Source organism: Lactuca sativa, chromosome 2, assembly GCF_002870075.4.
Source record: "Lactuca sativa cultivar Salinas chromosome 2, Lsat_Salinas_v11, whole genome shotgun sequence".
Taxonomy (NCBI): Eukaryota; Viridiplantae; Streptophyta; class Magnoliopsida; order Asterales; family Asteraceae; genus Lactuca; species Lactuca sativa.
This window is the reverse complement of record NC_056624.2, coordinates 152,169,263-152,192,811: the sequence shown is the minus strand read 5'-3', so window position 1 is coordinate 152,192,811 and position 23,549 is coordinate 152,169,263. Positions and strand designations below refer to the sequence as shown.

The 23,549-nt window shown below is 33.6% G+C and overlaps 1 long non-coding RNA gene and 1 pseudogene across 1 annotated transcript; both read right to left on the bottom strand.

Annotated features, from left to right (window-relative positions):
* Positions 1-4,642: 4,642 nt before the first annotated feature.
* On the bottom strand, positions 4,643-7,313 carry LOC111918881 (uncharacterized). The gene is made up of 3 exons (XR_002859366.3): positions 6,868-7,313; positions 6,329-6,711; positions 4,643-6,247 (listed from the first exon to the last, which is right to left on the bottom strand). It is a non-coding gene; the product is annotated as an uncharacterized LOC111918881 (long non-coding RNA).
* Positions 7,314-20,377: 13,064 nt separating this feature from the next.
* On the bottom strand, positions 20,378-21,068 carry LOC111918882 (U4/U6 small nuclear ribonucleoprotein Prp31 homolog; annotated as a pseudogene).
* Between the last annotated feature and the right edge of the window lie 2,481 nt (positions 21,069-23,549).

Here is a 23,549-nt window from a genome sequence, read left to right as displayed (position 1 = left end):
CCATTTATTTATTTAGTAAACAAATAAATTAATTAATAGATGTAATTACCGGACATAATTTTGAAAAAAATTGATAGTTGGGGGTTGTTTAGTAATTTATGGAGTTGTTTTGAGAAGAATTATAGAAGCAAGGGTATGTTTGGTAAATTAGGGATCAAATTTGAATTGAATTATGAAATCAAAGGCCAAAGAGTAAAATATGGACTTGGATTGAAAAGAATTGAGGGAGGAGGGGCCGGGAGTGCCAAAATGCTAAGAAATTCCAATGAGACGGGTTAAAACTCATCACCTCACTCGTCCATACTAACCCTAACCCTAAACTTTGTCATCCGCCATGAGTGACTCCCCAGCCGCCATCGCCAATTGCTTACGCTCCTCCAACCAGTCTTAGCCTCTTCTCCGTCCATGATGCTACGTTCTAGCCACACCACCGTCGTGCCCTGTTGTCGGCGACAATGAGAACCATCAGCAAAGCTGTGAGTGCCCGAAGCCACCTCTCCGTCATCCTTCTTCTTCTTCTCTTTTCTGTCGTTGTTCACAGCCGCACTTGGTTGTTTCCGGTGCCGTTCTGACCGTCGCCCGCTTTAGAGCTCACTAAGCTTCGTGCTTACAGTTTTCGTTTTGGTTTTAGGTACTCAGTTTTCAAAATAGGAGCTTGGGAAGATTGCAGTGCACACACCATCTGTTCAGTCTGGGATGTTTATACTCTGATATTTTGACAATTGTTACGATATCTTGAGATACACTAATTATGATTTTTATATGATGTTTGATGACTATGGTTTTATTATTAAATTAAAACGAAATTTTTAGACTATATTTTTGGGATGTTACACTTCAATGCAACTTGACACATAATCTTCAAGTCAGCTTCACCTTGCTTCTGGGGTTGAAGGATTGAATGTTGAAAGAATAATCTTCATTTCTTGCTCCTTCGAATGAGAATTCTTCGATGCTCACGGATGAAGCATTGGCTTAGAAATCTCGATACAGTCGCCATGAGTCTCATCTAGATAAAGAGGTGCATAGAAATAGAGTTGCATATGTTGCATTCCAGTTCGAATCTCTTTCAATCACGCAGAGGAAGCAACATATGACTGACAGATAGAAAGCAAGAAAATAATTTCCTACATACCTACTTTATCAGAACCCCAAGTCGCCCTATCAGAACCAGAATCAAGGACATAAGTCCGTACATCAAGGAAAATTTAAGCCACAGTTCTAGATGTGTATCATTTTCAAAAATCCCACAAGCACATCGAATCGAGCTTTGTTAAACGGTTTTGTGAACAGATCCGCCACATTATTAGCAGTGGGAACTTGTTCTAACTGAATGAGCGAACGCTCATAACAATCTCTGATGAAATGCACTTTGATATCGATGTACCACATTATTACCAGTGCAGATAATAATTTTTGTGAAATTGGGATCAAAGTTATTGAACAGCCTTCATTTACTTGTCGGTACCATTCCAACATTTATGCCATCGATGAGTGATCAGATACTGACACAAAACTCCCAGCCTCTTGTGAAAAGAAGACGACTTGATCTGAGGCAGGGAGCATTTATCCAAGAACAAGTACCACCAGCTCAATCCACAATTACAACTACATTTGTTACTGCACCACCTGTACCAACCCAACAAGGCCCGAGTACTATATATGAAACTGGAGGATCTTCAGTTGTTCAAGGATATTCCCCTACAAGGCCTTTGCTAGATAAAGCCTCTATCAGGCTAGCAAAGCACTTGTCACAACAACACAGTCCAATACCTTCCTCACATGGAAAAGGAATATCTATTGAGGAAGGTCATTCAGGGGATAATGATCCTACTATGTCCAAGCTCAAAGAAGAAATCGGCATTCTAAATCAGAAAAACATTGAGAAGGACATTCTGATTGGAAAATATGATATAAAGATTGCTGAACTTGAAGCTGATAATGCTCTAAAGTCAAAGCAAATCTCTGACTTGCAAACTAATCTTGGATCCTTAACTACATTCTACTTCAGCATAAAGAACAAACTTTTTGAAGAATTTAGTAATAGGTTTAATTCTTTGTTTCAACGGCCTCCATCTAATGTAGATGCCTCCAGTACTCAAGCTCAGTCTCCTCCTCATGACAACCAGGTAGATCAACCCTATCTCAGAACCACAAGGGTGGTTGATCGATTTGAAAAGGAACCAGCTCAAGCTCCTCACATTGTTACTTTGAAACGTGCCAAAGCTACGTCATCCTCTAATAAGCAAAAGTATATATTCAAGAGGAACTAAGATCAAAATGCTCGTGGAGGCCAACCCCGAATCACTATTACAAATCTTGAACAGAGATGTTTTGGTGGCACGTATGGAGATAGATCTGGAATTGTGTCATGGGGATTTCATGATGAATTACAATTATGGCTTGTAAAGCGGAAAAGTGCAAATGTGGAGTATTACAAGAGCATACATGATTTCAACTCTTTTACGAGAGTTGACTTGTCTGAACTTGCTGATGCTCCCTTTCTCAATCTAGGAAATGTTCCTCAAGTGACTCAATTCAAGTTTTTCCTGGAAGATCAAGTAAAAAGGGGATTTCCTGGTATGAAGACTGTTGAATCCTTTCTCAAGAGTCATCCTGATGTTCTTAATCCATTGACTGGCAAGCCTTTCCAGACAGTGATGTGGCCAACCACTAATCAAGTGAGACAGATCCCTCTATTGCAGAAATTCCACAATGGTTCTTTAAAAAACATGCTTTACTGGGTATTTAATGAAGCCACAGCTTCTGCTGTCATCAAATTCCCAGATGGTTGTTTCCGTTTGTTTGACAAGAAGGATCTTTTCAATTTGGAAATTGGGATATTCATCAATTGGCTCTTCATCAAATCCGGGTTGCCGAATAGATATTTTAAGCTTCTGCTAAGGAGTACCCTGGAATGGTTGCGGAGATCATTAAGGAGCAGATATGGTGTGGTGTCATGGAAGGATATGATGTTCTAGTCATTGAGAAAGACTGAGTCTATGCTAGCCACAAACCAAGGGGGAGATTAATAGGTCATAATTTAGTAGTTTGGGCTAGGCATCCATCTTGTATAAGTCTTGGTAGGTTTTTGGGCATTATTTTAGTGTATGTAATCTTTATGTGTTGTGTACGGCCGTACTCCTATGTACGGCCGTACACGGGTGTTCGGCTGGTGGTCCTATAAATAGAGCTTGTCAGTGTTAGTCATAGGGTGACATTTGTGTGTGTATCCAAGGTGTACCTGACGTTTTTGTGATATTAACGTGTGCATGCTTGGCTTAATCTTTCCTCTACTCCATTCTTATTCTGATTGATTGCTATTTGTTTGATCACTAGTTTGGATCATTGAAATCGGGACTTACATGAGGGTTTAAGGGCGTGTAGTGTGGATGCATGTAGGATAATGAAGTATAAAGTGCCATTCATGGAAGTATGGTGTACAAAGGCGTGCATGGTATGGTTATTTGGTGGTTAAAGGGAAGTCAACCATTGAGGTGGCGTGAGTAGGGTCAACACTTGGGTCTTGCACCTAAAATCGATTTCATTAGTTCAAGAGGGGGGTTTTCGGTTCTAGGGTGGCCAAAAATACCCTCCATCCTCAAAGGGTTTTCAGTTTTGAGGATGGGTATGGGTTCCTGGGTTTGACATGGCCCAATAAAAGGGTTTTCGGCCTAGGGTTATTTGGGTCGAGAACTTTTAAGCCAAGGTTTATTTTTTATTTACGTATGATGCATTTGACCTATTTGGTCTTCTAAATGTTTATTATTAAAATGCATATATATATATATATATATATATATATATATATATATATATATATATATATATATATATATATGAAATCATATAAAATTGTCATTTTTGACTTACAATTAATCTATTGCAACAAGGTTACATAGAGAAATTGTTTGTACATGAATAAAATCTCGACCCTAAATTTGCTAGTTGTGATAGTGTTCAGCAAAATGATATGATGTAAGAGGAAGATAATAGTGGAATTTTGAAAATCTTGAAAGTAAATCAAGTTAGGGGTTGAAGTTTAAGAACATTATAATGAATTTATCAAACAAAACAACGTATTATGGTGGGTTTGGGTACCTAAGCTTATATACCCTTAATGGTATATTAACTTTTCCCATATATATATATATATATATATATATATATATATATATATATATATATATATAGCCTTAGGTTATTGTATTCTAACTAATTATTGTGTGGATGTAGGAATGATTATGAACCATCATTTTGCTTACTTTAAGAAAGTGATTAATATATATTATTAAATTAAAGATAATTGAAAAATATCATCTAACTTTATTCTAAGGGTATTTTAGTCCATTAACACATTTAAAAAAGGAAAATTGCAGATTTTAGGTAATAATTAATTCTCTAAACTTTAAAAATCTGAATTATTGGATAAGAAATATATTAATTCGAATATTGTAAGAGAATGTGTTTATCAGTATCTTGAAAAAACTATTAAATTCTGACAGAATACTATAAACATATATTATCAAGATTAATAATCTGTAATTAATATAAATTTTATATGAAAAGAATTTTAAGATCTTAACAATTACATTCATTCTTAATAAATACCACTATGAACAATTTATTCTGAAACAATACAAGTAATAATGGTTAACAATTACATTTATTCTTAAAGAATAAAATTGAAAATGATTAAAAGTCAAATAAAAAACATTGAAATCTAAATAAAACACTAATACATTCTAATAGAATATTGTTGCTAATCTATTCTAACAGAAAAACATGCTAATCCATTCTGAACGAATATTTTTGTCTTACTTTCCATTCTTCACTACACTTCAAATTCTAATTGAATTTTTGTTTTTTTTACAAATTCTAGCATAGTGCGAAATCTGAAAAACTAAACCACATATTGTGATTCCTTAGGGTTTAGGGAGGAGGGAGTCATTCCCTCCCAACCCACTGAACCCACTGCCACATCACTTTTTCACTTTTATTTTTCTTTATCTTTCCGAACCCACAACACGCGAAAACCCTATCTTTTTTAATCCACTCAACCCACTCAATTAAAAAAATACAAAACAATCAAATGTAAAATCTTAATTTACAATAGAGTTATTGACGGTACCACTCCCATTTCAACGAGTGGATTGATTGGTTTCACTAACCCACTTAATTATCTCTTTTTACTTTCTCTTTCTTATTTTCTTTTGTACCATATGTTTTAAAACTTGTATATTTTTAATTGAGTGGGTTCAAAAAGAAATGATTTATATGTGTTGTTGGTTGGGAAATATAAAAAAAAGACAAAAATTGATGTGGTAGTGGGTTTGGTGGGGTGGGTCGGGACGGAACGGAACGGCTCCTCCTCCCTTGTATAAACCCCTAGGTTTATAAAACCAACGGGATTACTCTTCATTCTACAAGATAAATTTTTCATTCTATGATATTAAAAGTTTTTGAAGCTTACTGTGTGCGAAGTTATGGAATTGGAAAGAGGCAATTACCTGTAGCTTTGTCTCTTTCAATGTTTATTTTGCTTTCAATCTGCTATCTGTAATTGTGGATTTTGGTAGGAAAAAGTTTGGTAACACCATTGCATACCGAGAACTTCTAATATGTCAACATGACGCTGATCATCGTCAAGAGTACTTCTGTAGTCACTTTTGATGGACCAAGAGTCGGCAGCAACAGAGCGGTCGTCATCGGAGATCAGATTGGCGGTTACCGGTAGTCGTACCTATGAGATATCGTTGTCTTCTGGTGGCAATCGAATCCTAGCCATAATCAAAAGATGATGGTGTGGGAGACAAATTTTGAAGTCGTGGAGAGAGAAAGAAACCCTAGATAGAGAAAAGATAAGAGATTTGCATATATAGACAGAGAGCAGCTAACAAATAAACTTATTCCACAAGGGATGAAAATATAGTTTTCATCTAAACTTCAAAAAGAATTTCTATCTTATCAAGAAATAAAAGGTCACAAATAACCCCCAAACACACTTACACACATCACTCATATCACCATCCCAACACCCATGATTTTATAAAATCTTGATGTTCAATGATATACATCAAAACTACATGCACAAAATGACTTTCATATGAAAACCTAACTGTTATTTAGACATTAATTTCACACAAATATGAGATATAAGTCTATAAATTTGACTGGATGACTTGAGAATGGAATAGCTTATTATTGTTGTCTTGAACAATACCAACCCCTCAACACTAGAAGTCAACTGCAAAGTGAAACAAAAAGAATACTATTAACTCGAGATAAAAAAAAATGATTTATAATTCATTAAAGCTTCAATATGTACCTGATTTTTGAAGAGCAAATGTTGTTTGATAAACTGGATCAGTTAATCAATCCTCAAAATCACATACATAGCAAAGTTAAAATTTAAATTTTTTTATAATCCACATAAAATTTACACTTTAGCTCATCCATTGAACTAATTTTCTAGGATTCCAGTTTGAAGGCACCAAATGAACTTCACAAATTCAAATTGGTTAAATGTAAGTTCAAGAGTAAACCTGAGCCACTTGTTTTCATGCTTCTTTGTCCTACATATAGCCTTTACTGATATATACTTCTTTTCAATCTATTCAAGTGGTTGACTAACCTTCTCAATGTCGAAGGCCACGGTTTGTTGTTAGTGATGTCGCTTAGTTCTTTTCGTATTTTATCTATGGAGATAATCTGGAAATATGAATTGAAATAAGTACAAAGAATGAAATTATTAAGCGAGAAAATGGGAAATTCAGTTTGTGTCATGTAAACAATTCATGGGAAGAGAATTGGGTGCCAACTGAAAGGTGTCGATATTAAGGGCAAAAGGGAAAAAAGTAGCTTCACCTGTAAACAGAATGAGATGCAAGGCTATGTAATTTTCACATCTGATGGGAAAACTGTCCAAAGGGACTTTTATTAGGCCGATGAATTTCATATGGAAGACGTGAATATTGTGGCAGCGGAGAATCGGGCGGATCTTTTTGCTTTTGGGTGGTGGTCAGTTGGAAATCGATGTTTGAATGGAATTGGTGAAGCACTAATTGAATAGAGAAGGATTATAGAAAAATTGACAAAGTGTTGAGGTAGGGAATAAACGCCGAGAGCATCCATCCATTAAGGATATGGGTGAAATAGATGAGAAAAAGAATCGAACGGAAAATCAAGGTGTAGATGAACATAAGACAATCAGCAGTCGTCGTCGTTACATCTGAGAGAGAAGAATTGAATAGGAGGAGAACTGGGGATATGAGAAGTACACTGACTGAGGAAATTCGACACCAATCTCATTCTCATTCTTATTGACTGGGGACCAAAAATGTCAATATCAAAAACTAAAACTATTATGATCAAAGTTAAGATACAAAACTTACTATTCATTTGGCTTTTTAAAACTAATATATATATATATATATATATTAGTTTTAAAAAGCCAAATGAATAGTAAGTTTTGTCCCTTAACTTTGACCATAATAGTTATATATATATATATATATATATATATATATATATATATATATATATATATATATATATATATATTAGTTTTAAAAATCCAAATGAATAGTTAGTTTTGTCCCTTAATTTTGACCATAATAGTTTTAGTTTTTGATATTGAGACTTTTGGTCCCCAGCCAATAAAAATGAGAGACACACTGTCGACTTTGATATATATGCTTAGGTTGTTTTATTTTACTAATTATTGTGTGTCAGAATGTACAGATCTTGATCAACGAATGAAATTAATCAATGAACATGATTTGAGAGTGTATGATATTACAATGGGATAACATGTACCATATAATCACACAAATTTTAGTAAAATAGTATTTTAGACAATTAACTACTACATTTATAAAAGGAAATTTTCGGATTTTTATGGATAATTAACTCTCTTAATTTTAAAAATATGATTTTTTTAATTAATTTAATTTTAATTCTAACGTAATTTGTAAATATAATCAATTTTATTCTATCAGAATGTTTTTTTTTCTAGAATGATGTTCTTACATAATTTTATTCTATTAGAATATTATTGAAAAATAGCAAAATTCTTGAATCCGAGGTTGAAAAATAATAACATTCTAATATGTTCTTATACATCCGAACTTAAATACAAATTCATACATATATTCTTACAGACTAAAAGTCTTATACATTTTAATATAATTATACATATTCTAAAAGAATATCAACAAAAATGAATAAAATTCTTAAAAATAACAAAATTCTTAAATTGTGAGTATTTTCAAACTTTATTCATTCTTCAAGTTATTCCTATTAGGTCCTCAACGTATTCTTTCAGTCATTCCTATCACAAATACAACAAAAACTAATAGTGGTTAATAACATGTCACTTGCAATTAACTATCACTTAATATATTCTGGAAGAATACATAGAATATGACAGAATACATAGAATATATTTGGCAGAATACATAGATTTTATTCTGGCAAAATAAATTCTGACATAATACATTCAAAAGTATTGTATTTACTGCTAATATAATTTTAGATTCCAAATATACAATAACGAGAGAATAGAAATTGGAATTCAAAATTACAAATTGAACCAAAATAATACACAGACAAATTAATTACATTTTTAAACAATTACATAAAACATGTGTTGCTAGTAATTCTGACAGAATGCATACCACAAGGTTAAATTCTTTAGATTCTATTTCAGGCATTTCAACAAACACTTGTTAGGCATTATCATTAAACAAGCCAAAAACCATATTTGCTTTACCTGCAATAGTTTACCTATAAACATAATTTCCAGCAACATATTTGATTTAGAATGAATACCACAAGGTTCAAAAGTATTATATTTACTTGCAATAGTTTACCGATAAACATAATTTCCAGCAACATATTTCATTTAGAAGCAGAATTCCAACAATAGCATGTTTACAAACTCAATTCCAATAGGCACATCGGGATAGATGAATACTAGTGCCAAAAACCATTCTCAATAACTAACAGAATAGAAGTAGAAGAGTAGAAGAGAAGCATAATTAAAAGTTCGAAATTAATTACTGTAAGTGGAAGTCGATGGAAATAGGTAGATATTGGAAAATTGATTACTGCAAGAATCATGTAATTGAAGAATTAATAAGGGGCTTAAATTAATAAGGTGAATCGTACCTAGTATACAGGAATTGGAGCACCAGAAACAAGAATCGGATCAATCCAATTCGATGGAATCGGAGCACCATTGCTCCCGTCGGATACCCACATGTCGTCGTGCTTCATCACCAACAGAAAAAATCAGCGACCAACGATACTCGAGGAGATGGAAAAGACGATCAACAATGCTTACCCATTTCGACCAAGATTAGTAAAAATCTCCAAACTTCGACCATGAATCTCTATAATTTCAAAAATTCGATGGAGGGGTTTAGGGTTTTGAGATGAGATGATTTTGTAATCGATGACTGACTGATAAAGGGATATTGGTTTTGTAGGGTTTAACTAATTAATGAGAAATTAATTGAATTATTTTTTTACCATAATTAGATATACTAAGTTTACCATTATACCTTTTCTTAATTTATTTAATGATTTATTATTTCCTGAATTCTCATGGGTGCATACATGTACACAATAGTTACTAGAAACATTTGAACCTAGCTCTCTCTCTCTTTATATATATATATATATATATATATATATATATATATATATATATATATGTATGTATGTATGTATGTATGTATGTATGTATGTATGTATATATGTATGTATGTATAGGAGTAGGATCAAATGAGAACACTAAAAAGGTTGAGAACGCGAGAACAAATCTGGACCATTTAAATACTTAAATCTAAGGTCATTATTGAAAGGGGGATTTATGAAAATTTCTTAAATTGTTGGCATTAAAATGTAACTTTTAAATTGTTAGAAAGACATAACAGGAATTTCAACTTTACTATCTCTTATAATTTCTCACCCGTTCATATATTTCCTTTAATCTATCATGTATATATTTCCACCTCTTCTTTTTAGGGTTTCATAAAACTCACGCCATTATCGATCTAGGCATCACCTACAACCCACCACGAAGATATGTTATCATCATCATTGGTCTCGGTATCTGCAGCAAGGGCTGCTCAAGCAGTTTTTGGCTGCTTCTCCTTCGATTCTGGTAGCATTTGTGAAGGGGAGGAGAACATTTGGCCCGATGGAGCAAGGCAAGCGGACACAACAGCTCCGGTGAGGGTTTTCGCCGTGGTGCTCGATAGAATAAGAGGAAGGTGCGAGGGGACGAAGAAACAGGCAATAACAACGATCTATCAACAGAAATCGATGGGTCACGACAGGGGCAGTTCATCGGGTAACGCTTCTTTTTCTTTTACTTTGAATTTCACTGTAAATCAATGGGGCTTAATGATGGGTGTTTGGCTTTGATTTTCCAACAGAAACCGATGGGTTTATATTACTAGATTTAGATTGGTGTTTTGTTTGCTAGAAGTTGATATGAAGAAGATGAAGCAATAATCCTAATGGTTGTATTTCTTGTTTGTAGGAAATAGCGAGAACAAAACAAAATTTGTTCTTGACTGTAACTTGATAGGAAGGAAGAAGAAGGGTAAAAACGGGTTTGGTTTTTGTTTTGGTTGATTCATTTGAAAAGAACAAGGAAAAAGAAAACGAGGGTAATAGATGTGAATCAGTATTACGGATTGATTAATTGTTAATGATTAGAACTATGTTTTTTAGATAAAGTTTCAGTTATAATCTTATATGAATACAATGTCAAATGTCTCATTTGTAGTTAAACATCAATGAATAAAAGTATATTATAATTACATGATTTCATATCTTAATGATTTATGTTTTGAACAAGTGTAATTTAGAGCTTGATGTTTCTAATAAGGATAACCTTAAAGCATGGAAATTGATAGCATGATCAAGGGCGTCCCTCTTTGTTTATATATGTATGATAGCAGCAAGAAAATATGAAGAAAAAAACAATGTTGTAGTAATTCGTCTATGATTCACATTATAATCTTATATGAATATAACTACTGAAAATATAGGAATTTAGATGTTTTTTGTATTCTTGTAAATTTATTTATGTATGATTAGAGTTGTATTCATTTATGATTGTAATAAAAGGCGTATTCATTTGCAACGAAATGATGAATTCTTAAACATTTTTTGATATCAATTCATGAACAAAAAAAAAAGACAAATCCAGTCATGACATTTTCAGTTATGAATATGACACTATTTGACAAAATTATATTACAAAATTAGTTATCTGTTATATATTTTTAATTGATTGTATACTCAATAAATTAGTTTGATATTTATGCATTTATGGACAATAATCACGTAAAATAAGATAAAATCATTTTAAATTGATAACTTTTTTCTCTTTCATTAATGATATAAAGAAAATGGAAAAAAAAATATATTTTTTTGGTAACAGTCAATTAGAATCCCAAAAATTTAGGAAAATATTATTTAATTAAAAGACAAGTTTACCTATATGCCTTTATCTATTGATTGGTTCAAAACTGTTCTCGTGTTCTCAATCTTTTAGGTGTTCTCATTTGATCATTTCCCTATATATATATATATATATATATATATATATATATATATATATATATATATATATATATATATATATATATAGAGAGAGAGAGAGAGAGAGTGAGAGCTAGGTTCAAATGTTTATCACGTCTATTGTGTGTTAGAATGCACCAATACGAATTTAGTAAAACTTAAATTATTATTTAATTAAATAAAGATAGATATTAAATGATTTCCATAATTATATGTATATTAAATGATATCCATAATTATAATTCCTTTTTATGGAAATAAATTAAATATGTCATTAATATCGGCAATAATATATTTTTTCATAATGAATTCACATCTAGTTTTTCAAGTATGAGTTCCTATTTCGTTTCATGACCTATTCACTCAAAATATAAAAAAAAATATCTAGAACATGAAGAACGAGAGTGTATTCTTGTAGTAGAATGAGAGTCTATTCTATAAGAATGAAAGTATATTCTAACAGAATGAGAGTGTATTCTAAAAGAATACACTCTCGCTCTTCATATTCCATGCAACTTTGTTATATTTTACGTGAATGAGTCCATAAACAAAACACAAACCCATATGTGAAAACCTTGATGCGAATTCATTCAGAAATAATATTATTATTGATATTAATGACAAATTTAATTAGTTTCCATTTATAGATATCATTTAATATACATACAATTATGGAAATCATTTAATATTTATCTTTATTTAATTAAATAATTATTTAATTTCACCAAATTTCTATTGGTGCATTCTAGCACACAATAAATATAAAAAACAAATGAACCTAGCCCTATATATATATATATATATATATATATATATATATATATATATATATATATATATATATATATATATATATATATATAAAGTCAATGAAAATGTATGTTGGGGCTATATTGTGGTGTGTCAATTTTGTATTTCATTATTATAGTCCATTAGTAACGGGTTGGGCCTGTCCACCTGGTTTATTTATTGTGCTAGGTTTAGAGTATTTATAGTGCATGCATGCACCGTGTTTTGTTATCGATCCTCTTGTAACCCTACTTTGCCTTTACAATAGCAATTCTTTATCGAGTTCTTCTAAGGCAGAGATAACTAATCATTCAGCACAACGTTGATCTTCATTCTTGTGTTTTGATTCTTTTACCTGTTTGAATCTAATTGATCTTACAAGTTTTATTCTCATCAATTGGTATCAGAGCAGGAGACTGTGTAATCTATATACATCTCTTCTATTAAAGAGCTATTAGGGTTTCCGCTTTTAATGGATCTACTCTATGTCGTCTTCATCGTTTTGTTTTAACGACTGTTGAAGTCGAATCTAGATCTGAAGGATCCTGAGCATAACATCAATCATATGGTTTTCATGCAACCCTAATTGCTTGGATCTAGATTTTTTACTTTGAACATGCAATAAACTTCCAAGACTTGCAAACCCTAGATCTAGCATACTAGTAATCAAATTAACATATGAATTAGGGTTTAGATCTTACCTTGATTGTTATGTAGCAATAACAATCAATTCCTTGGCTTCAGAAAGCTTAGTGCCTCAAGTGTTGCACCTCTAATGGAGTCACAAACACCACTAAGAAACTTGGATGAAGAGAGAAAAGAGGGGAGCACCAAAAATCGTCCAAAAACCCTAAGGGAATCATTCACCACATTTTTGGGGCTTAGGGGCTCCTTAAATAGGTAGGCAATTAGGGTTATCTAACAAGGAAACCCTAATTTGAATGCTTAAGCCCTAAGCGGCCCATGGACCCCTTCTGGAACATGCCTTGGACGATTTCTAATGGGCTTCCCCATAGAATTCGTCCAACCTATTATTCCAAGGTGATCCATAGCCCAGTTGCAATTATCTTATAATTATAATTCTACTCCCACTAAGTTTAATTAATCTCTTTTAGCCATAAAATTAATTCTTAATTAATTCTTGACCAATTTTAATTAAACATTATGATTTCTCCCCTAATATATTATTCTCATAATATATTAATAAATCATAATTAAATCTTTCTCTCCTTAATTCATCCTACATATTGCTATGGTGAAGGCAACCCAAAAGGACCATGCTCATAATCGGGTCAAGTACATACCAAAATAGTTATGGACTTAGACACTAATCCAACAAGATCTTGATTCTACCCTAAACTCGATTTTAGTTTACACATCAGGTTCATTACAGGTTTTTATTGAATCGGAATCATGCATTCAAAAGATTCCCATTCTCTTTCATTCAACCTATCCAGCAGTATTGGTTCTACAACAAGGATCCCGATTCTTTTTCCACATGAATATGAGGTGTGGGCGCTACACTTCGAGGATTACGTTCAAGGACTTGAAGATCATGGTTACTTGATATAGGAAGCCATGATTGTTCAGACGTTTGTTCATTCTGGTACAAGAAGAGTTATTAAAACTCAAGGCGATTATAACAAACTTCTTCTCGAAGTTAAAGATGTCATATAGGACGAAAAAGGCAAGTTGATCAGCAATGTAAAGGCAATAAGGATAATCAAATTCGCTTTGCCTCCAGATACCTTTCGTCTGGTGAGTGCCTATGAGACAATAAAAGAAATTTGGGACAGGCTAAATGAACTATATTCTAGTGATGCTGATCTTGAGCATTCCATTCAGACACTGCTTCTCTCGGAGTTTGGAGCCTTTATCCAGAAGCCTGAGGAGAATCTCGATCAAATGTTCAACCATTACAATCATCTTTTAAGCAAGATGGTGAAAAAAAAGATTGGACGCGAACTGAATGAACAAAAGGTCATATTCATGAATGGTTTGAAGCCAGAATGGAAATCTATGGTGTCAACGGTTAAAGCGCAATTGCAGTTTAAGTCCTACTCTTTAGCGAAGCTTGTGGGAATTCTTAGGTCTCACGAGGCCTAAGTTACAAAAGAAGCGAAGATTTTTTCTGGGATGGGTTCTTTGGCATTAGTCGCAAAGAACAAGTAGGTTGTAGAAGAGGAAGTTTCGGAGACGGACCTCTCAGATTGTGAACTCTCAAAGGAGGAATATGCACTAATCGTGTCAAACCCTAGGAAGTTCGCAAAAAAGAACTTTGGACGCAATAAAAACCGAAACTGACAAGGAAGTTACATCTATGAGAAAACGAAGGGTGATAGTGTCACTAACCCTCAGAAGGAAGAAGTGAAAAAAGATGGCAAGCTGGTAGGAGATTCTGGATATGACTGTAATTATTGTCATGGAAAGAATCATTTAACGAAAGAGTGTATGTTAAAAAGGCTCAATGAGAAAAAGGATGAAGGAGAAGAGAAAGACGAAACATACTATCTTTACAAGATAGAGGAGCTCAAGAAAAAGAAGAACGCTAATAACGCTAAACCTGCTTTTATTATGCAGGAAAATGAAGACAAGTTTGGAAGAGTTGAAGTTTGGTCAACTGACTCAGAGGATGACGAGGTTCGTAGACCGACTCATGGAAAGTGCTTCGTTGTGAAAGCTGGTGCTTTGGATTATGAGGGAAGACGCTTCATGGTTAACAATGATGCTTCAGAGCAAAAGGTAGACACTTTCGATAGTTTCTTCACTGCGAAACCCATCACAGAGCAGATCAGCAAATGTGAGAAGATGATAAGCAAGGTAAATTCCATTCTTGAATCTTAAAATGTTTTTGTCTCTCGGTATGAAACTGAAGTAGAAGACTTAAAATTTGCAGTTTCTCGTTTAAGTGATAGTTTAAAGAAAACCCGTTTAAGTAATACTAACTTAACTGATCAAATCAGCAGGGTAACATCAAAAAGTGAGGAGAGGCGAATGTGGATTTAGAAGTTAGAGTTGGAGTTATCTAGATCTAGGGATCATTTAATTTATTCGCAAAGAGACAACTTAGGGCTTTTGAAACAACGGAATATTTTTTGTTTGATTGTTAAACGTTTTTATTCTAATATCACTCAATTGCACATTGATTGTGAAATAGGGAAGAAAATCCATAAAATGATTTTGCCTTTTGTAGAAATGAAAGAGGACGAAATCGATGCAGACTGTTTCAAATGTGAATCAATAGTATCATCTGACGAAGTCTCTGATGCTTATATAATTGGACTGGACAAAATTGAATCTTATATACAGTCCAAATAGCATAAGAACATGTTAAAACAGATTTTGAGTGAAAAAAGATAAAGAGCAAATCAAATATGATAATTTACAAAAATTTGACTCTTTATGCACTAAATTGAGTTCTGATAATACACTTGACGTTGAAAATATATTTGAATTTGATGATGATAGCGACATGAGTAAGATCTCTGTGGAGGATGAGGTTGATTGCTTGGAATTTGTTAAAAGCGAACCTAACCTGCGAAAAAATTAATTTCTAAAAATTCGGTTGAGTACGTTCGCAATTCTGAAAATGGTTCAAAAATTTTAAAAGAAAAGGCAACTGTTTTCCCAAAGGTTCAAATTGTTCTGAACCAGGTCCTTACAACTTCAGGATTTAACAGACCAAAGAACTGTTGTCCCTTGTAGAAGAAGACAACGTTGATGGGTGTGATGAATTTTTCTAGTCTACCCCTATTGACAATGCAGGTGAAACCAAATGTCTCTCAGAAATGACCACTTGGAAGACTAAGGAAAGATACGTGGCAGAACCTTTAAAAAAAAGTCAATTCTAGCTACGAAACAGGAAGTCCGAGTGGGACCAAAAATGTTCCGAGTGATGTATCATCTGAAAAGTCCAAAATCCGTGTTAAAAAGTCAAAACCTAGAGTTAATCTTCATAAGTCTGTTGAGCAATTCGCAGCTCAGAAACGCCAAAGAAATGCTAGATATAACAAAAATTTAAAAGAAAGAAAGCATTTCTGGCAAGCCAAAAATCCTAACTTTGTTCATCAAGAAAAATCTGCAAATCTGAGTGCAAAAGTATCTTCAAATCCGAATCCTAAAAGTGTTTCAAAAACTCAGTCGTCCTCTTCTTCGATTTCAAAATCAAAAGATTCTCAAAAATCCCAGTTTTCAAAACAAGCAAAATCTTTTGAGCAAACAAAACCCAATGTTTCACAATCTGCCAAAGTATCGAAAGATACAAAGTGCAAAGGAAAGATTGGTTCGGAGTAAAAAATTCATTCCAAAAACTCCGAATCAAACTTGAAAAAAGGAAAAGATGGTTAAGAAAAGGAATGTCAAGCAACGAATTACAGATAATAAAAGAAAAAAAAAATCTTTTCAAAAGAATCCTAAAGATGAAAGGATCGTTGTTTTTAAAATCACGAAGAAAGATAATTCCACTCTGATTAAATGAACTTACTTGGTTGATGAAGCAATAACATTTCCTATGTCTATGAAAACCTAACTTGGACCCAAACAACTTTGGGTTCCTAAATCTCTTTGATTTTTGTAGGTGATGCGTGACGAGCAGTTTGACTCCCAATGGTACGTTGCTAGTGGTTGCTCGTGTCACATGACAAGAAGGAAGGAAGAATTGAGAGAGTTCAGACCACTGAAGGTTGGAGGGAGATTCAAATATGGAAATAACTCTCTTGGGGAAATTAAGGGCTATAAAATGATCACGAATGGAGAATTCTCTATTCGAAAGGTAGCCTATGTGGAAGGCCTACAACAGAACCTAATTAGTGTATCATAATTGGTTGTAGGAACAAGTTTAAAAGTGTTGTTCGACAACGAGGATCGAAGATAATCGAGAAGAAATCCAAAACAGTGTTGTTGAAGTCCAAACGCAAAGGTGAGATGTAACCACTTAATCTGAATCTCATCAAAGGAAAGCTAAGCATATGCCTTCTTACGAAAGCATCTTCGGATGATAGTTAGCTTTGGCACCAAAGCCACTTGAGTTTTACATGTTGATCTTTGTGGCCCATCTGTCGTCGAGAGCATTGGTCGTAACAAGTACATTTTAGTTATTATTGACAATTTTTCTAGATTTACGTGGGTGTATTTTCTTAAGCAGAAATCAGAAGCCACTCCTAAGCTCAAGGACTTTATAAAGTAGATAGAGATTCAACTATGAAAGCTAGTTCGTAACATTCGCAATGATAATGGGTTAGAATTCAAAAATCAAGCATTTAAAGAGTTCCTAACTGAAAAAAGAGTAGCTCACAACTTTTCAGCTCCTTGCACTCCTAAACAGAATGGGGACATTGAAAAACGAAACCGATCTCTATGCGAAGCTGCGAGAACTATGCTATCATGCACGAACTCTTAAGGACCTAGATCTTGGTCTACATGCCTTCAATACTTCAAGATATGGTGCACGAACAGAGATCTAGACCTTAGAGACTAAATGAACACGTAAAGTCTCCACCTTTCTCTCTATGCATGGCCTTTTGGAGCTTAAAAGGCCAAAATAACATCCTATAGCTTGCATGGGGCTTCAATGGCCATAAAGTTTGCACTTTATGCCATGAAAGCCCTCCATGGTTCCAGATCTGATGACATACTCACTTGGGACGTCCATTTCCCAAAGGTCATGCTTCTTGAAGCTAGACTTCTGGATCTACTCTTCTCCAATCCTTCCTTGCTCCTTCTTCAAGTGTCTTCTTCTTTAAGAATCACCAAGAATGCACAAAATGGCTCAAAAACTCTCCCAAGTGGATTAGGGTTTCGTGGCTAGGGTTTGGGATGATAGAGGTTGTAAATGAGGCTAGCATTTGGAGGTTAAGGTGTTTAAATAGGGTGCTAAACCTGGAAAATTAGGGTTTCACTCTGGCAACCCTACTCGTCGAGTTGAGGCTCTCAACTCGTTGAGTAGGCTTTAAATCATGCGTCTGAATTCCATCCCTGCTCGACGAGTTTGGGGCCTCCAACTCGTCGAGTCCCTATACAAAAACGAGTAAATTGATTTAAAATACATACCAGGAACCGGGCATTACAAGTTGAATTTACAAATGAAATTTTTAGTTATGATTTTTGGGATGTTACATACCAGGAACCGAGCGCTTTGATTTCGCTTGTGAACTCTTCATCGGTGGTGTCAGAATCTGAATCATCTTTAATCACCTTGGATGTCTTATTCTTTGAGCCTTCTATTTTTGTAATAAATGCTAATAGACCAGCATTTTGAACAATTTTCGCTTCTTTGAGAACCTCTTTCTCGTGAGATTTTAGAATACCCACCATCTTAGAAAGAGAATAGTACTTGAAGTATTCATGAGCCTTGATGGTTGATACTATGAGTTTCCATTCGGATCTCGGACCATTCAAAAATGTAACTTTCTGTTCAATCGTTTTCCGTCTTAAACCATGCTTAAGCATTCTACTTAGGAAATTGTTAAAACGAGTAATAGTTTGAACAATAGACTCATCGGGTTTTTTCTCAAAAGAACCAAATTCAGATAAAAGAGTGGTTTGAATTAAATGGGTCAAGTTAACATCACCAGAATACAACTCTTTCAACCTATCCCAAACCTTAATATTCTTGTTGCTTTCAAATTGTTTATCAACAATTCATTTTCATCGGTTTCAACATCACCATTAACAATGATATTATCTAGATCCTTTTAAGTAGACACGATCTCTTTGGTTTTTGATGGCTTGTACGATCCTTCTGTGATCACGCGTCAAATGCTTGAACCGTGAGTTTCGATACCAATGACATAATCTTCAAAATGAAGGGCTCAAACTTTGTAATCCTCCGGAAAAGGATTGGAATTTGATTTGTAGAACCAATGTTTCCATGAATATTGAAGGAAATAGTGTGAGAATCCTCTTTTGCCATTTTTGAGATAAATTTTGAACGAAAACAAAAACAAATTTCAAATCGAAAAGAAGATTTGAACAAAGAATTTATGACCAATTTTACAAGAACACTTGCAAAATGCGGAAGTGATAAAAAAATTCAAGGTAAAAATCTGAAAAACTCGAAGAACTTTTAATTCAAAAACAGTTCACAAATCACCCGCTCTGATACCACTTGTCGGAATTTTAGGAACAATAATGATTCTAGTTTGTTAACGAAAACATCTTTAAACGAATAAATAATTATGAATGCAGAGAAGTAAATAAAATCATTATTGCATAAGAGAGCACCGAGAACAATTCGGTACGAAGTAGAGAACTATTCTCTTCAAAACGATACTCTCTCTTCTAACATACATCCCTATATATATAGGCATAAAGGGAAGTCGGAAAGGAATACCTAAGACAACAGTCTAAGACTGCGAACTCAGGCTAAATAACGAGACCTAAACAGACCCGCCTACGAAATGAGGACTTTATTATATTTACAGACCATACCTGTGAAACGATTTCGCATACGAATCTTGACACAACAAAATTATTTCGAAACCTAACAAAAACATCTTGTGTTTTACGTACTCCGTATCGTTCTTTTTTAGCATAGCACTTGATTGTGTCTATGTGCCTGAGTTTATCATTTCAATTGCAAACTATATCCCAAATAGCAATGTCTTTGTTCACTGCAAGTCAAAAGATGCTGATATTGGTGATAAATGGCTATCTTATAATCAAGAACTCCATTGGCAATTTTATATGAACTATTTCCATCAAACACTCTACTTCTGTCATTTCTATTGGGGTTCAAAAGAACACGTGTTTGATGTTATAAAACCGCAATGATGTATGCATGTGACTTAGATAAACGGGATAATAACCCTTGTAATTGGTTAGTTAAAGAAGATGAGTTTTACCTTTATAATTTCAATAAGAGTCTATTAGCATCTGCCTGTGGATCTATAAGATCAATCCCCTGAACAGGTGTGAACGCAAAACTTGAAGTCAATCCAGAGGTATCCCCACCACTTCTATATCGTTTATCTTTGCCCTTTTTGGCAACTTTAGCAGCGACTTTGCTTTGAGCAACCGATACAAGCTGGCATCTTTGCGAGTGGTGTAAGCCCGCCGGCTGTCCCCATAAGTTTTGCAGCAACTCCACTTCCAACAATGGCGGAAAGATTCGGTGCAATGTAGCCCATTCTTCTTTAGACAAAATCAAGAACTTTCTTTTTTGAAGAATCTAAAGTAAGTGAACGATCACATGCTTCGATGGTTTTCTGAGAGGGTATTTTCGGGAATTGGTTTTCCGGTTGTGGTTGAGGCTGTGATGGAAACAACCATTATGATGGCTAAAGGTAACAGACCTTCTAAGTCAAGACTAATAGTTGGTGTTCTGGATCGTCTTCTAGAACCATGGTTTGGCTTGACATATCTGACCCTTTTTCAAGGGCTATTTCGACTTTGTTCATGATGTCTGTGTAACGTTGTGTTTTTTGTAACTTTGAGACACTGTCTGAGTCATCGTAGTTGAGGGCTTGTATATCGTTTAAGTCTTTACTGAGATCTTCTTCCATGTTCACTGCATCTCCATTGTCTTCATCCAGGTTCTCATTATCATTGTCGGATAGATCCTAAAGATCTTCCAGAAAAGAATCTTCAAGGATTGCCATTATTTTGTGGATGTAAGGTATCTAACTGATACCTGATGCAACCTTGTTGCCTAAGAAAAGAAAACAGAAGAGAACAGGAAGGAAGAAGAGAATGTCTTATTTCATTCTTTCTAATAATCAGAGGTATTATACGTTTATTTTATCCTTCATAAGAGATAGATGTCGTATATGATTTTGATTTTAACATCTCTTCTGATTTTATTTGTTTACAGAATTTTAGTTTTAGTCGGAGACTCATTCGGTATCCATTTTACATTTTTTTTAAGAGGTAAACTACAAATAAGGTTAGCAGTTCCAGATTTTACAAATTTTGAAAAGGTAATTACAATTATGATTATAACATATTATCAGTTTTAGATTTTAAATTCCAGTCATCCAAATTTTTATTTTTTGTTTTTCTGATTCGGAATTTTACATTTCACTTTTCAGATTGATTTTTAAGTGCGGTAAAAAAGAAAATTGCAAATAAAGTGTTTTCCTAATACATCAATTATAGTGAGGTTGAGTTCAAATATTAAAATGATGATAATTTTTAGGCAGAAACGAGTTAGATTTTTGTGTAATATTTTGAATGAATCTTTGTTTTTTACAAATATATTAAAAGGACGATATTTAGAATTTTTAAGTTTTAAGGTCCTTTTTGACTAAATTGTATAGGGCCTTTGATTTTTCAGGAACGATTGTGTTAGTTTCATTGTATTTGACTATTTTCCATCTCATAAAGCTTATTCTACAAGCCTTTCCTTTCATGACTTCCCTCCATCATATTGCTTTAATAAAGTTAATAACATGTTATATCATTTATGATATGTTAAAAGGGCGTTACATCGGCATCCTCTATTTTATATGTATGATCCAACGATTTCCAAAGTTCTTTTTTCATTTTAGCTTTATGACAGCATCAACTAACCCGTTTAACATGTACCACAAACATGCACAAAATAAAAATCACAATTTTGTTTTAATGATGATGACACCCAACATATCCACTTTATTATTGTTTGTATCCATTTTTTTTTTACTGTGAAACGAATTATCACATAGATAGTGCTCTTAGATTGTGTGAATGACACCTAGATTAATCGTCAAATAATCGTTGATTGGCATCACCTTAAATGATCCAATGAAATTTATAAAGTGAAAATTCCTTTTATAAAAACCTAAAGATTTTTATTATAATTAGTACAACCCTTTTATAAAACTTAAGTTTTTTTGGCAAAAAAATCATAACGCTTTTGGAAGAGCCAACAGGTGTTGACACCAAAATAGCTCGTAAGAAATGAACATATATGTTTCCTTGTATTGACTTTTTAAACAATAGATTTCGGTCAATAAGAGCAACATCAAATTGGTCAAATTAGTATATAGAACCTGTGTATATGGGGTAGGGTCATGGATTTTTTTTTTTTTTTTTTCTGAAATTGGATGCAAAAAAGAAGTGGGTTAGATTAGATATGTTGAAGTTTTCGATCTGATATTTCCTTGACATAATTGAAAGTTATTGAGCAACTCGGTTGTTGTGTTCTTTGGTTAATGAGTGGCGCAGAGAAGCTGTGCACCCAACTCCTTTTTCATGCCACGTGGTGGAGTAATGCTTATTATTTGTTGGATTATTGTTGAGTTTTTGCATAATTTTTTGGTGGATATGCGGAGAAATAACTAACAATTTACCAACACCCATGTCATTGGTTTCATCAATTTGCTTATTATGAGGCTTAAATTATTTGAACTTTTGAGAATTTTTGCAGATGTTTAAAGTCAGGGGTGTTAATAACTTCATTTCAAGAACCCCACCCGTTACTGAAAGAGGCATAATCATTTGTGTAACATCCCAAATCATCAAAAGAAATTTAAAAATCAAAGTATAATAATGTGGGATGTTATCCATAACATCACCCAAATAGTAACACAAAATCATCATCATAAGCACAAGATAAATTTTTTTTAAAACAGTCATCATAAAAGATAACATAGAGTGAATGTCATGCCTCAAGAATGTCTAGATATCCCAAGTAAGTTAGCTCCTTGCCCTTCGAACCTTCGACTAAACATAAAATAGCAACCGTAAGCCTAAAACTTAGTGGGAAATCATGACACTCACTCAATAAGCATATTATATGCATTTCTGCATCATATAAATAAATATCAAGTAGTGATCACATATAACTGAACACAAAATACATGATAGCATGCTAACATAATTGACCCCAATCCACTATATCCTATTTGAGATGTTTATCTCTAGTTGACCTAGTATTATTGACTACTTCCCTCCGGGAGGTCTATCATGGTTTTGACTCAACTAGATTCCCTCAAAGAGGTCTATCTCTAGTCGGCATACATAAAACACATTGCCTACATAGTAAGTAAGTTCATGAGAACTGGCATGAATGACCGACAAAACAATCAACACAGTGAAATAGGAGGTATTGATACCGTCTCAAATAACTACACAATAATTAACCCTAATTTAGAAATTAAGGCATAATACTTAACTTTCCTCTCTAAACGAGTCTTTCTCTTACTAATCCTTATCTTAGGGAAAAGACCATTACACCCTTA